Source organism: Micrasema longulum, unplaced genomic scaffold (assembly GCF_059751315.1).
Source record: "Micrasema longulum isolate JH-2025_06_02 unplaced genomic scaffold, ASM5975131v1 h1tg001854l, whole genome shotgun sequence".
Taxonomy (NCBI): Eukaryota; Metazoa; Arthropoda; class Insecta; order Trichoptera; family Brachycentridae; genus Micrasema; species Micrasema longulum.
In genome coordinates, this window is record NW_028279028.1 from 269,689 (window position 1) to 285,118 (window position 15,430).

The window sequence follows — 15,430 nt, forward strand, 5'->3', positions numbered from 1 at the left end:
CTTGTTTTACCATTCTTTCGTCGTCCATTCGTTCTAGATGACCAAACCGTCTCAGAGACCCTTTCTTAATCTTATCAATTATACTTGACTCAGATTTACATTCGCCTGATTTCATCATTCGTAACCCTGTCATACATTGATTTCCCATACATTCGTCTAGGAGATCGCATTTCAACTGTGTTCACTCGGCTTTCATCCAGTAAAAATTAAAGCATTTAATTGTTCGGTGATGTTTCTCTAAAATGTATGAAAAAATTAATAAAAATAAACTACTTTAAATGATGTCACAAGCTCCTCTAAATCAACCAATGATATTGTTGTGATAGATTTCCGGTTTCCGGGAAGCCAGCCAACTCACCAAAGAGTGACTGTATGGTCAGCTCAATACCTTTCAGGCATTGTACACTAATAACAGCGAAAATTACAATTTTGTCCACTGTATGGAAATTATTTACTCACTTTTAAGTTCTTCGGATTGTTTCTTTCATGAAACAATTCACTTTTGCTATTTGCACGGATACCGGCATCGTGTAGATGATGATGAGTTGTATAATTTAGGCTGTTTATATATAGCACTAGCTTCACTTTGTCCGAAGTATGCAGACGCAGGATATGATGAAGATTTATCAGAGAGACACTTTTCACAATGTGACTTGCTCACAGGATGGTAGAAGAACAACAATTTGAAATAGGAAGGATTTAGTTAGGAACAGGATATTTACAATCTTATGAGTTGCCAGTATAAAAAATGTAAATTCAGTACTTAACATACACCCCGCGAATAAGGCAAAAAGGTTGTATAATAGTACTTCATACTCATTGGGAACATACGGTGGAGCTGACTTATTGACGAAATCCTGTAACCAATCTGACCTAGATGGCTTCAGAGGGGCTGAATAAAAGAAGACCGGAAGCGTTTTATATTTTCCCATACTAAAGTTAATGGTGTATCTGGGCTTAATGAAGAACAAATTGTGTACCATCCTTGACGTTTCTCGCTGCGGAAAAGTTTTTTGGCTTTCGCTCGAGTGTTTAGCAGACAAAAAAAAAATTTCTTGAAGGCTTTCATTGCTTCTTTTCTTTCCTTAACAACGTTAGTACAGTCCTCATCCCACCGAGGCGCGTGACTGATTGCACTGCAATAATTGGTTTTTGGAATACTAGCCTCCGCAGCTGCAACTATTGTGTCTAACAGCGAGGAAAAACAATCGGAGGTACTTTTAGAGTCAGAGATAGGTTTTAACAAAGAGATATTTTTTTCGAGGAATTCTGAAAATTTGTGCCAATCGGCTTTTTTCGGGATAAAAAGAAAGTTAGGATAGTGGGAAAATGGTCGTTGGAATGAGGATCATTTAGAGTGATTTTCAGTAAATAAATGTGCTGCTGAGAAAGAATTGAATTCAACTGACACCCTATTATGCCTATGGTTTTTATTCTTCCTCGAGGAACAATATTTTGAACATTGTTGTAATGTAGGTATTTGCCTACATCTAGACAGTTGATAGATGAGGAAGAATTTTTAATGTCTTTTTGTATGTGCACAATAAATGGACCGCATCTTTATCAGTATAAATGTAGTTGATAGTTTCCTCCGAATTCTTTTTGGGGTCAAACTCAGTGCTTTTGCAGGCGGGAGGACCTCCTCAAAAGAGTCCGACTTAAGAGGCCGTTTGCCTCTCATTCTGGTAAAATGCAAAATAAGACTTCCTAAATTGCAACTGTTCTCCTCTAAAACCTTTTCTATTCTTTACCCATCCGGAGGGTCAGGAAGTTTCTCCCCTTTCTCCATATTTCTAAAATAAGAATTTATCCATAAATAAAATTTGATAACAAAAGAAATATAAATTTTGATTATTGTTGCAATTTGACTCTATGAAAATTAAAAACTGTAATTTTTTTAATCAAATATAAAAATTAGTGAATATAATAAACTAGATAAATGTAAAAAAGAATAAGGAATGATCCAAAACCCAAATTTTACAAAAAACTTCACAAAAACATATACAAAAAACAGAAAGAACTTTGAGCACTTTTAATGGGTATTGTTTCACTTTGACAGCTGTCAGATTTTCATTTGACATTTATGTTATATTATAATTCTTATTGTGAATTGTGACGTACCTAAATTGCCATAAGAAAATAATTAATTGCCTTAGAAATATTGTGAAGGTTTACCTTCCTACTACATAAACTACAAATCAAATTCATTTTCGACCGTTATTTGAATTAGCGTGTCACCGATAGAAAAAAAACAAATGAACAATGAAAACTTCATATAAGACTGTAATAGAAATCGGGAATGAATTTTAGAAAAGAATCTATAATCTATATTATTCATCTCGAACAGGACCAAAAAGGAATGTTTTTGTTGCATTGTTTTTCTTTTTTTTAAAATAATTATTTGCATTCTTATGATTTACCCAAATTTCCATTTTGAGGGCCATTTTCAACCAGTTGTAAATAAATCGCTAATAGAAAATGGTGATCAAGTTGGGGTAGAGTGGGATTCGAGCCGCGGACCTTTGATCTGCGAGTCTGAGACACTAGCCACAGGACCATAACCTGATTCATTGATTGTACATTGATAACAGCGAGAATTAGAATTTTGTGGACTGTGTGGAAATTGTTTTCTCACTTTTAAGATCTTCCGATTGTTTCTTTCACAAGGCACTTCACTTTTGCTATTTGCACAAATACCGGTATCGTGTAGATGATAAGGAGTCGTATAATTTAGGCTATTTATATATGGCACTAGCTTCACTTTGTCCGAAGTATGCAGACTCGGGATATGATGAGGATTTATCAGAGATACACTTTTCACAATGTGACTTGCTCACAGGACGGTAGAAGAACAATTTGAAATAAGAAGGATTTAGGTAGGAACAGGATATTTACAGTCTTGTATGAGTTGTCAGTATAAAAAATGTAAATTCAGTACTTAACAGTGACGTCACGGGCAGAGTAATTTAAAAACTAGTAAACTTTGAAAAATCATACATAAATAGTGATACATATAAATATATTTTTTGGCCAAGACTATTAGATTGTCTATTAATAAATAAAAAATCACTGGCATTCCTCGTTCCTTATCTATATTATGCATTTGAAGAATATATATTTTTAAAAAGGAGTCAATTATTTGTCTCAAGTAAAATAACTACATATCTATTTAAAATAAAAGATATTATTTCAAAATATTGTGTTTATTTCTTAATCCACAGCATCCCTCCCCCAGTTACAAACAGCACCCGGGTGTCACCAAAACCCAGCTTCGATCATTAAAAAATACATTTATCTTGGAAGGTGTGTGCAACCCATACTGTACACCAATTGACTTGTATTTCAGGCAAACCAGTGATACAATAAAAGTGTATTTCTCTACAAATTAGATATAAATATTTCATCATTTTTCAATCATAATTTTACCACATGTACTTAAATTATTATGCAGGGAAAACTATAATGAAGGAAATTTACAAATAATTCATGCATTCTGAGATATTTATAATCGTTAGTTTTTTGGATTTTTCACATTTATTAATTATTTTTTACAAGTTTTTAAATGTTATTTTATCATCTAATTTTATAGGTTAGAACATGAAGATATCTAAAAATCATAAAAAGATTTAACATTTATTTGGAGATAGAACGAGTGCGTTTATTATTAATTTATAAATACTTATATATTATATATATGAAGAAGATTTGGGGTAACTAGAGAAGCAATCGAGATATTTCCTATGCCGATAAAATATTCACATATTGAAGAAATCTAGGAGACATTTATATATCATTTGGATACTAAGAAGGAGTAAGTTATTAAGAAATAGGAAGGTATTTGACAAAGGATACTTAAGACAATTTACAAATTCGACCCGAAAAGACCCTGTCGACAGGAGCAAGTTGATAATTACCTTACAGTAAAACTTATTACATCACCGAGTTAACAATTATTATCAATACATCAGCCTAAAATGAGATTCAACATGATATGATTAACAGAATAGCGTAATATAAATAACATTCGTTTGGTCATATAATGCGAAACACATATTTACAAAACAGAGAACAATTTATATTCTACAAATCATCAGTGTAAATATGCATCCGGCACTGTTGCAATGTAGTGCAATTTACAACACAATTTCATGAAAATTTTGATTTTTTTATTAATATACTATGCGGGTTTCAAATGTTTATACAAGAATCTAATTATTATCAATGTTGACAATAAATATTTTGCGAATCACATCAAAGACTACACACACCATAAACATGTGATTTAGAAATTTATTAATTAATAAAGGTCTTAAAAAGACAAAACAAGCCATTAGACAATCAGAAATACAATTTGTATACTTTTATGTAATATAACTTAGAGATTCTCAAACTCGACAATGAGGAACTTCAGCCCTACGGGAAATTGGATACAAAAAATGTTTTCTTACGTGGGGTAAAAATTAGAGCATTAAATTGTATGGCAAAGTTTCTTGAAAATGTACAGAAAAAATAATAAAAAATATTTTGATAAAAACGCACTACTTTAAATGACGTCACTGGTTCATGTGAATCGACCTATGATCTGAGAGCTATGGAAGATTTCCGGTCTGCTTGTCGCTTCTGGACCAATGGGAAGAACTGAATGAGAATAAGCGGAAATGAACCTCTGACGTTACACGCGGAGTTATTTCAGAAATACAAAACTTTGAAAAATCGTAGCGCCGATAATACGATACTTAAAAATTAAAAATTTGACTTAGTTTAACAGTCTATTAACAAATTTAAATTTTTAAAAAAACCACTGAACTTCCTCATTGTTATGTTTGAAAATTTCTGGTTTATTAAATTTCTAAAATATTTTATTCACAGATAAAACTATCCATTCTAAAATAAATAAAACTATTACCCGCAAGTAAAATTTGCTTTTGAAAAATTGCCATTGATAAAAAATACTTTTTGTCTTGTTTTCGGTTGTCCTGGTAGTTTTTCGTGTTATTGAGCCCGCTAATTAATTAGAAATCCATCGACTAGTATAACATTCACGTTACACATAATAACAGTAGTAATACAAATTATCGTAATACATTCAGACATTTATACAATGAATAATTTATTTCAAGGTATTCTTTATAGGGGTTCATTTATTATAATATTAACATTGATTTAAGCACAGTGAATATATTTACACGGCTAGTGCAGTAGATTGGCTGTTGCCAAACATATTCAGCCAATCAAAATCACGGGAAAGAGTAAATTAGGTTGATAGATAGCATCCAACGATGGAAAGTTATTCTAAAAGTATGTACAAATATTATTTTGGTATACATACATACAGAATTACAGTAATGCTTACATCTTCTTGGTACAAAATATTGTCCCTCATTGCTCGATAAACTGCCTCATTTATATGAATAAAATTCATTTAAAAAAATAAAAATCAAAGTCAAAGTGTAAATAATTTCCGTGACAATGAAAATATTAAAAGGATCTGTTGATTATATTTTTTTGTACAATTTTAGATATGATTTTAATTCCTTATTTTAGGTGACACATTTAGAGTTTAGGCATATATATAGGGCATCTACTAATATATTCATGGCATTTGTTGGAAAATTTACTACAAAATAATATTTCACAGTGAAAGAACTAAACATTAATATATGAATAAATTTATTTTTAAGACTAATTATTTTAAGACATTCTCCGTATTGATGATTGTTGGAATTGAATGACAATTAATTTTATTGAAAAATAGTTTAACTTTCATTTGAGAGTTAAAATATTTTTGTGGATAACTTTCTAAGTCCAATTTTCGTAACACTACCTCAAAAGAGGTTTTATGCGATTTTAAACTTGATTTGAATTAAAATTTAAGTGAAACTATGTTGTTTTCACTGTTCTCGGAGCAGTATTGAAATGAAAAACAATGGTAAACTTCCATTTGTTTATTTTAATTCACTCTATGTGCATTTTTAGACCAGTGATCATACGATGTTAACTCTCAAAAGACTGCGAAGAAACCCCTCAGGGTATAGTGCTGTAACGTCGTGTTAGATTAAGCAAAAGATGAGATATTTTGAAATACAGGTATTTAAAAAACAAAAATTGATGGCCCGGTTCCATAGAGGGACAAGTCAACAATTTTAAGTTTTGAGTTATATTACCCATCATATATTTTAAAAAAACGCTCCTTTTCAATGAGGAAGTTCAGCTTTTTTTTGTTGAACTTTTAAGAAATGGTCTGTAAATTGAAATATTATAGTAAATAATGGGAACTCAAGTATTTCTGTTTTTATTAAAAGAAAAAAAAATGTTAATAGACTATTAAACTAAACCAAAAAAAAGTTTGTGGTATTTTACAAAACAAAAGCTTTAAAAAAAAATAATGGGCAAAATGCAATTTCATACTCCCTGTTAATTTACAGAATAGTAACTGCAACAATAAGTCAAAATACAGAGAATGTCTTTAATGTTTTATCTTTAATAAGAAAGCTGTTTATAATATATTTGATTTAAATACCAAAATCGTTCATTGCTTAGCAACTTTACAAAAACCTATGTCAATTTTCAAAAATGTTTCAACAACCCTTCAAGTTTTAACCACGATGAATAAAACATTTATGGACATTTTTTGCATTACATTAAAACAAACTTTATCGATTTTCAGTTATTCAATGACAATTATATTCATTCTAATGTAAATTATCTAACAATACATGTCTTGTATAATTTGCTCACTTTTGATACATCACATTGGATGAGTTTGGATTAAAGTTTACTTAAAGCATCTCCAATACGAGCATTAGTGGAATAAGCCTCCGTACTATATTAATTACAATGGTTAGTGCACTAAGGGACCGAGTACAGCCAAAAAGCGCCATTATCCATTTAGTCGAGTCGTGAAAGCGTTCCCTTTAATTCAGTCTTTTCAATCCACTGTGAGGTCTCTACTTTATTTAAGCTAAATTTTGCCATTGTAATTATGAATATATTGATTGGTTTTAAACCACTAGATGATTATTTTAATAATGAAAGACTCAATTTAGAAGAATTGAGCGCCCCTTTTATTTTATTGCTTGTTTTGGCAAAGTACAAATAGATGTTAAATAAATGTATTTTTTGATAAAATCAAGGGATGCTTCACTAAAAATTTAAATTAGATATTTTTTCAACAGAGATAAAGTTGTCGAGAACGTAGAAGTCTAGGCATTTACAGAGCTTATGAACTGTCACTTTACACACTGTGTAACATTCACCACTCTGCCTAAAGGTAGTTGACTTCCATATTCACATATGTTGGCTCACTATAGACAATGAAAATATGTAGAAAACTAGCGACATCTTTTGTTAGAAAGGAGTAAGTTTTTTTTTTTATAGAACAGAAATCTATATTTCAAAACTAAAACCAATGATTTTTACTAGCAATATTTTGGGTATGCCCAAATTCACATATGTTGGCTCACTATAGACAATGAAAATATGTAGAAAACTAGCGACATCTTTTGTTAGAAAGGAGTAAGTTTTTTTTTTATAGAACAGAAATCTATATTTCAAAACTAAAACCAATGATTTTTACTAGCAATATTTTGGGTATGCCCAAATCTTCATAGACCAATTCTGAGTTTTTCCCTGGCGGGATTGATATCAATATTATATATTTTTTCATATTTAGTGGTTTAAAACAAAATTATATAAGACATATTTTTTTTTTATACTAAGCAGTCACTTTAATAACCATGTACCACGCTAGCATTATACATTTATAACATTAAAATCAGAAGCCAAACAAATAATATAAGGCCATAAAAGATAAACAATACTTTGTAGATACACTGTCACACAGCTCATCCAAATTGCTTTGACCCTTTTAATCCCACCGGGTTTGATCATTGGCCTCAAAATTTTCATACAAATTTGTAGGTCAAATATTTTGTAATTTTGCTAATTTAACTGAATTTACTATTCATCTCAGTAGATGTTACCCGAGATAAAAAATATATATATATTAACTAATAATTTTGTCAGAAAATTACCATTTTAGAGATTTTTTGCAGATTCTATGCATAATAGGCTGGGAATAAAAGGGTTAAGTAACATCGATAAAACTCATTTCTATTTTAAAATGTTTTTGAATTATACTAACACATTTTTGTACTCGTTTTGCCATATTTTATTGTTCTAAAATTCCCCAATAAAAATATGTGTAAATTGTACTTTTAAAAGATTTATACTAGTCAATATTATGCATTATAATTGCCATAGTATTGCGTAAAAGAAAATACTAAAATCATTTCATGTTTTCACGTCTTAATCAACTACGAGAAGCATTTGGTGCAAAAATACAACTTAAAACTAAATTAAAATTATTTTATTAGCAATTGCAAACGGTTTTGAGCGTCATTCCACGCAACATGCATAATATATACATACAAAAATAAATACTCTCTTTTCTTTATTAACATAATTCATTTGCAACATAAGCAGAAATTAACTTAACTTATTCATTATGTCAGAGCACCTATAGAGCATCGTGGCTTTGTGTAAAAAGAATCGTAATATTATCAATAAACTAGCTCCAAACATGTGTCAATAAAATCTTCAAGCCCATTGAAAATAAATCCTCGGTTGGCTGAAGATTCTAGAACTAACTTTAAGTGATAGAAAAAAAGTGATTTATGCAAATTTATAATAAATGAATAGACACTATGACTGCCGTTTGTAAAGATATTATTTTTTAACAATTAAAGATATTACCAGCGACACAAAGGTCTAAGGAAAGGAGAACGCTGGATATTTCGAGACTAATGCACGAATAAGAGCGAGATCCGAGGTCACCGGTGCGGTCACATAGCCAGAACCAGAGACTCCTAGAATGGCCACCCAGAACAGGGATAAAATGTATCAGCGGGCCTCAGGCTGGTGGTCTGATGACATAAGACGGGTCGCAGGAAGTGGTTGGACGCGGTTCACTCGGGATAGGGAGATGTGGAGATCTATGTTTACCGTTGGACACGGTTGATAATGATGATGAAATACCAATATATCAGCATTCTTATGACTCACTTTTTGTTTTTTCCATTTTTAGACTATTTTCAACCGAGGGTTGATATTTTTGAGAAAGTTTGTGCATTTGAAAGTATCGATACAAATTGAGTTCGAACTCTTTAAATGGCCAACTTCATTAACAATTTATAGTAAATTTGTAACCTCTCATATCTAAAAATTCACAAGTAAATTCTAAATATTATCAGGAAGAATCTATATCACATTTTCCCAAAATTCATTTACCACACGAGGTTAATAAAAAAAACAGGCAGAATATTTTAATTTCGAATTTAAATGTAATTGAGAGGGTCTATTTTTTTCCCTAGATCGGTACTCTAGTTTATAATGAGGAACTTCAGCCCTACGGGAAATTGGATACAGAAAATGTTTTCTTACGCGGGGTAAAAATTAGAGCATTAAATTGTACGGCAAAGTTTCTTGAAAATGTACAGAAAAAATAATAAAAAATATTTTGATAAAAACGCACTACTTTAAATGACGTCACTGGTTCATGTGAATCAACCTATGATCTGAGAGCCTATGGAAGATTTCCGGTCTGCTTGTCGCTTCTGGACCAATAGGAAGAACTGAATGAGAATAAGCGGAAATGAACCTCTGACGTCACACGCGGAGTTATTTCAGAAATACAAAACTTTAAAAAATCGTAGCGCCGATAATACGATATGTAAAAATTAAAAATAAATAATTTTGACTTAGTTTAACAGTCTATTAACAAATAAAAAATTTGAAAAAAACCACTGAACTTCCTCATTAATCTGTCACTTTTTCGCCATTTTGGACACCCGGTTGGTTTTCAATAGATAAACTAGTAAGATGCAATTTGATCTGATCGGCGAATTTTCAAGATCATTCCGGAGTGAAAATGACAGATGTCCGCTCATGCCATGTTTGTGATATTTTTGAAAATAACCAGACCACATTGATGCCCAACCACCGTATTCGCCGGACACAGCCGAGTGCGTTTCGGAAATGTTTCGAGAATTGGAAAAAAAATCTAATATAAATGTATTATATCCGATGGTAATTAATTACTTTGAAGGGGACAAGAGAATTTGCAAGGGCAGTCATTTGGGAACCATTAAAATATCAGAGCTGCTGATAGTTGGTTGCATTGTCTAAACTAAGAGCTTTGTAAAACTTTATTATAAACATGATGCTTAATAAATACGAAAATGATGCATTATGAAACATTTTAACTTAAAGAAAAATTGAAATTACAATGGTGTCATTTAAGATCTTCTGCACAGGGCAAGCTTTCTCCCTGGAGCATGCAATACACAATTAATAATATATTTACTCTTTATCTATGTACAAGGTTTCACTCAAAATTCTTTGGTTATAATTCAATTTATAATACCGCACCACATATTTTATCATTATACTTAAAACAAAAGTTTTTTGCTTAAATCGTGTTCCTTATACTAAATTCACATGGCAATATAAATTTTACATTACACTGTATAATATTCCTATGTAAATACACTCTAAAAACATTTTATGAACATTAAAAGCAATAGCAAAGGTCATTTTGCTATTTTATTTTCTTTTTTCACAATAGCGGCACCATTTTACATCGAAAGCGGACATTTATCGATTAACACCATAAGATTTGCAGATATCATAATATAAGATTACGAAGGTTGATAAAATTTGAGTTTTATTAATTACTTTTTACATTTTACATACAACATAACAATTAGACAGAGAGATGAATTACTGTGGCTTTGAAGAAATATTATTAAGACTTTATTCAGTTAAATTTGACAGTTGTTTACTGTTTCCGAGAACATATACGGAAATGTAAAATTTTGCCTATTATATTACATAAGTTGAAGTATATCTATTCGAGAAAATTGTCAGAGTAAGGATCTTTCTGCGGACTATGAAACATAATTAGAAATAATTACTCTTTTGATAGCTAACATAAGAAACAACAGAGGGTGCTGTGAAAACATTATAAAAGGAATGATCTCTCGTGCGATTCATATTTTTACAGCCCCTTCTGTGGCTAGTCTCGCATATTGTGCGATGTTCAGGCACAATACGGAGTAATGGCTTCTTAAATTAGATAAATACTTATTTCATTTGAATTCACGGTCACATTAAATAATATTGGAATTCTATAAAAGTAAATGTATTTTATTTTTACAGACAGCTAGTAATGGAGAGTATTCTAATAATTTAATAATTAAGAAAAACAGATCTATCTAATTTTTTATTGGTTAATATAAAAAACTACAAAGATCTGTCGAGCTTTTTTTAAATATTTAAAGATGGCATTCAATTTATCTTTAAAAATGAAATAAAATTATTGTAAGAAATGAAATGTATTAAAACTTTGGCACAATAGTATCTTTTTCATGCAATATTGAAATCTGCAAATACTGTCATTTTATAATATGTATTAAATTATTTTGAGAATTCACTTTTTTATCATACAATTCGGAAAACTTGTCAGATTTTGACTCAAGGAATAGGGAAATATCACATACTACGAATACCGATAAAAATATATGAAATGGATTAAGAATAATTAATTGTATTTTTAAAATCAATATGGATATTGTGGAGAAATGTTTTCATACATAAATGTAAAAAACAAATTCAATAAAAATATGTTCGTAGAAAAACGTGACGTGTTTGTTATTGAAATGTCAAGATTTGTGATATTGTTCCACACAAATTTCAACGGCCACGAACAAATAAACATGAATCGTGACGTATTAGGGGCGTGGCCAATGGAATCACCATTTTTGCGGGAATTCGAAATTACGAATTTAAAAGTATTTTTTATGTTACTAAAGATTAACAAAAAAATTTTTTTTTTACTGGACAGTATTCCATAGACCTTTATTACTTTAAAAATGTAAAAAAGGGTGATATTTCCCTATTGTGTTATGTAAAACACAAATTGATTTCATTTAAGTAGGCGATTGCTTAATTTTAAAACACAACCTAATTTTTATCAAGTTTTTACTCAGATTCTAGGCGAGCAGAAAAAAGAGCGCCATGGCAATTTTTAAGACGGCAGATTTTCATAAGATTCCATTCAATTCGTTTTCTGACTCGGAACATTGTGCGCATGTGTGTTACACATACACAGCCATTACACTTGAACCTCTTTTTACACGGCACAAAAATTAATTACATATTTTTCAAAACATTAATTTAACAATGAAATAAAGTTAATATAGGAAATTTATAAATCATCACAATGTAGAACAATTTCGATGTGATTTGACCTCACTTATGGCTGTTACAAGAAACTCGCAAGAAAACAATAACAGCGATCCATAACTAAATTTTTGTCAAAACCCAGTAAACCTGAAAATTTGGTTAGAAATATTGGGGATATATTAAGCGATGAGTGATCAAGTGATGTTTATTTATTTAGGATAGTTTATATATTTGAGATTTTTTGTGAAAATCACCAAATGTGCATAAACAGATACGTCTATTGTCAGATATTGATTATCAGATATCTTTGTAACGATTTTACAAATTGATAAATCTGATTTCTGTGCCAGACTTCGTCAGTTTACAGAAGAAATAGCAGTTGTTTACATTATATGGGATGACAGCACGAGACGCAACATAAATAGTAAACAATAAAAAAAAAAAACAAACCCTAAATTGATTTATATACAAGGAAATCTATCCACCATTGTTCTTTTTTAGTATACTTTTTTACTCCGTGTAAAAGAGGCTCCAGTGTATTCATTTTTTATAGTTCAGTGACAACAATTCAATTTAATTTAATGAAACCTGAACTAATTAAAGATTTATTGTGCAAATCGTTGTATCGATACATCTTTTTCAAATGCTTAGATATAATACAATAAAGTGTATTGCGGTATTTGTCAGCCAACTGAAGCGTTAATATTTCAAATTGTGATGTTATCATTTCATACATTCTTTTTCTTTTGATCTGTAAAGAGGATAAAAACGCAAATAGCGCGTAATTGTTCTCAGACAAAATCCTCAAAAATTACTTGTAAGATTTGATTAACGAAATGATCAAATCTGAAACAAAACAAATTTAATAATTATATTATTTACGTTAGACAATTAATTTACTTCAAACAATTTGAGTCGTATTATTTCGCATGGACGGAAAATGCGTATTTCATTATTTTCCAAAAATAATTTTTGATATAAAAATTTTTCATCATTCTTTATGCTTTGTCATTTAAAATAACAAAATGTTACTCAATTTTATTCTAGTGTCAGCTTCTATTTTGATATTTTTAGACTATATAATTATTATGATCTCACCAGTATTGAAACAGGGAAATGGTGAGGGAAGCGTTTTAGCCATTTTACCACAGAATGGCCTATGGCAGTGATGGCGAACCTATGACACGCGGGTCAGACTGGCTTTTTAAATGACCCACGCGTTGATTTTGATAAACTTATTTTTCCAAATGATGCCACTGATTTAGTGACCCATGAGGTAGTACTAAAAAAAAAATGAACAAAATTGAACCCACTTCTCAAAAAGGTTTACCATCACTGGCCTATGGCATATTGCAAATAAAGTACAAATCAAGTTAAAATATGTAACACTTACAACATTTATAATTTACCCAAGAAAACCACAATCTGGGTTCTTTGGGTTGCTTGTCAGATACTAAAATATTTATTTATGTCATAACTTAAAAAATATATTACTAATTTATAAAGCACCAAAAAATACTGCGATTAATGTCCTAATAATATTGGCAGTATTTCATTCCAACTGACAATACGAAGCTCTTAGAATAAAATCAAGTAACTTTATATAATATATTTTTGATAAATAAGCTCAAATTAACGCAACACCCACACTTGTCAAAGAATTTTTAATCAAATTGTAATCTACAACCATGAAACTTGAATTATTGAGCTTTTTCTTTTTATTGCATTTTTTCTTTCAATTTGATTAAAAATATCTTTTTTTTTGTTTATCAACCTAATTTCTTGCATCTCATTGGAAACATAATATTTTCCATTATATTATATCTGACGTCTTGCATCTCATTGCAAACGTAATATTTTCCATTATATTATATCTGACGTCTTGCATCTCATTGCAAACGTAATATTTTCCAGTATATTACATCTGACATCTTGCATCTCATTGCTAACATAATATTTTCCATTATATTACATCTGACATCATGTATTTTATAGCAAATATCTTTTATTTTGCATATTATGTGTTAATTCTCGCATTTCACCGCAAATGTAAATTTTTATGTTCACTAAATGTTCTTGCATTTCAATTGAAAATGCCATATTGATTTTAATAAATAATTCATAAGCAGAATATACATCGATTCAAAGCGGTCAATTTCATTGTTTATGATTGATTAAATTCTTAATTTTTACAAACATGATATTACTTTACGATTGAAACATAAGTAAACATTCAAAATAATGTAAAAAAGGTTGTAACAATTCGTAAATATTTTCAAAATACATTTTTATTATTTAACATGTTAAATGTAGACGGCTTCAGTTTAGCGGTGGCCGATTATCATGTTAATAATATTTTGGCACAAAAACATTGGCGTATCACATCTAGTATAAACATCTATCAAATCATTATTACCACCATTAATTTTTGAGGCTTTTACGCAGATTAATAAATAAATTACAATATTATTCGCCAATCAAACTAAAATCATTTTAATAGTTCATTGGTACAGCAAAAAGAATGGAGAGTTCCCTACTAAATTATTTTCAACTTATCGTCAGGTGTACGCAAAAGTTGCGAATCCGCAGTCATCTTTACAGGAGATAAGAAAAAAAAACATTCTCTATACATATATTTACATATATTGACGGTAGTCAATATTGATATTGATAAATAAGTACATATATGTACTTAAAATAAATCTGTTTACTCAATTTGAATGAATTATGAAAACCTTAAAGTACATTTCATAAATTTACCATGGAATTCGTCCACTAGTGGCAGATTTCAAAATAGTAACCAGAGATATAGATTGTTTAATTTGTTACAATGTACACATCTATATTTGGATACGTTTATCATAACTCATATTTGGGGAAATGGTGGATTCTCAATTTTTGCTCAAACCTGATAATAATATGGACCACGATGATTCGTTTAATAAAGATCTAATCGAAAAAAGTTATGTTTCAAGACTATAAATATGTAGTATGTATAGAGTAAAACAAATAAAATTATTATTTCTAGCAAAAATATGCATTATTCGAAAATACAATATAAAATTTAAGCTATTTTATTAAAATAGTTGTGATGTGTTATTAAGACTAAACAAAACCTACATAACAAGACCCAGACAAATAACATTATCGACAAGATGTCCATCTTTGTATCGTACGATTGATATTT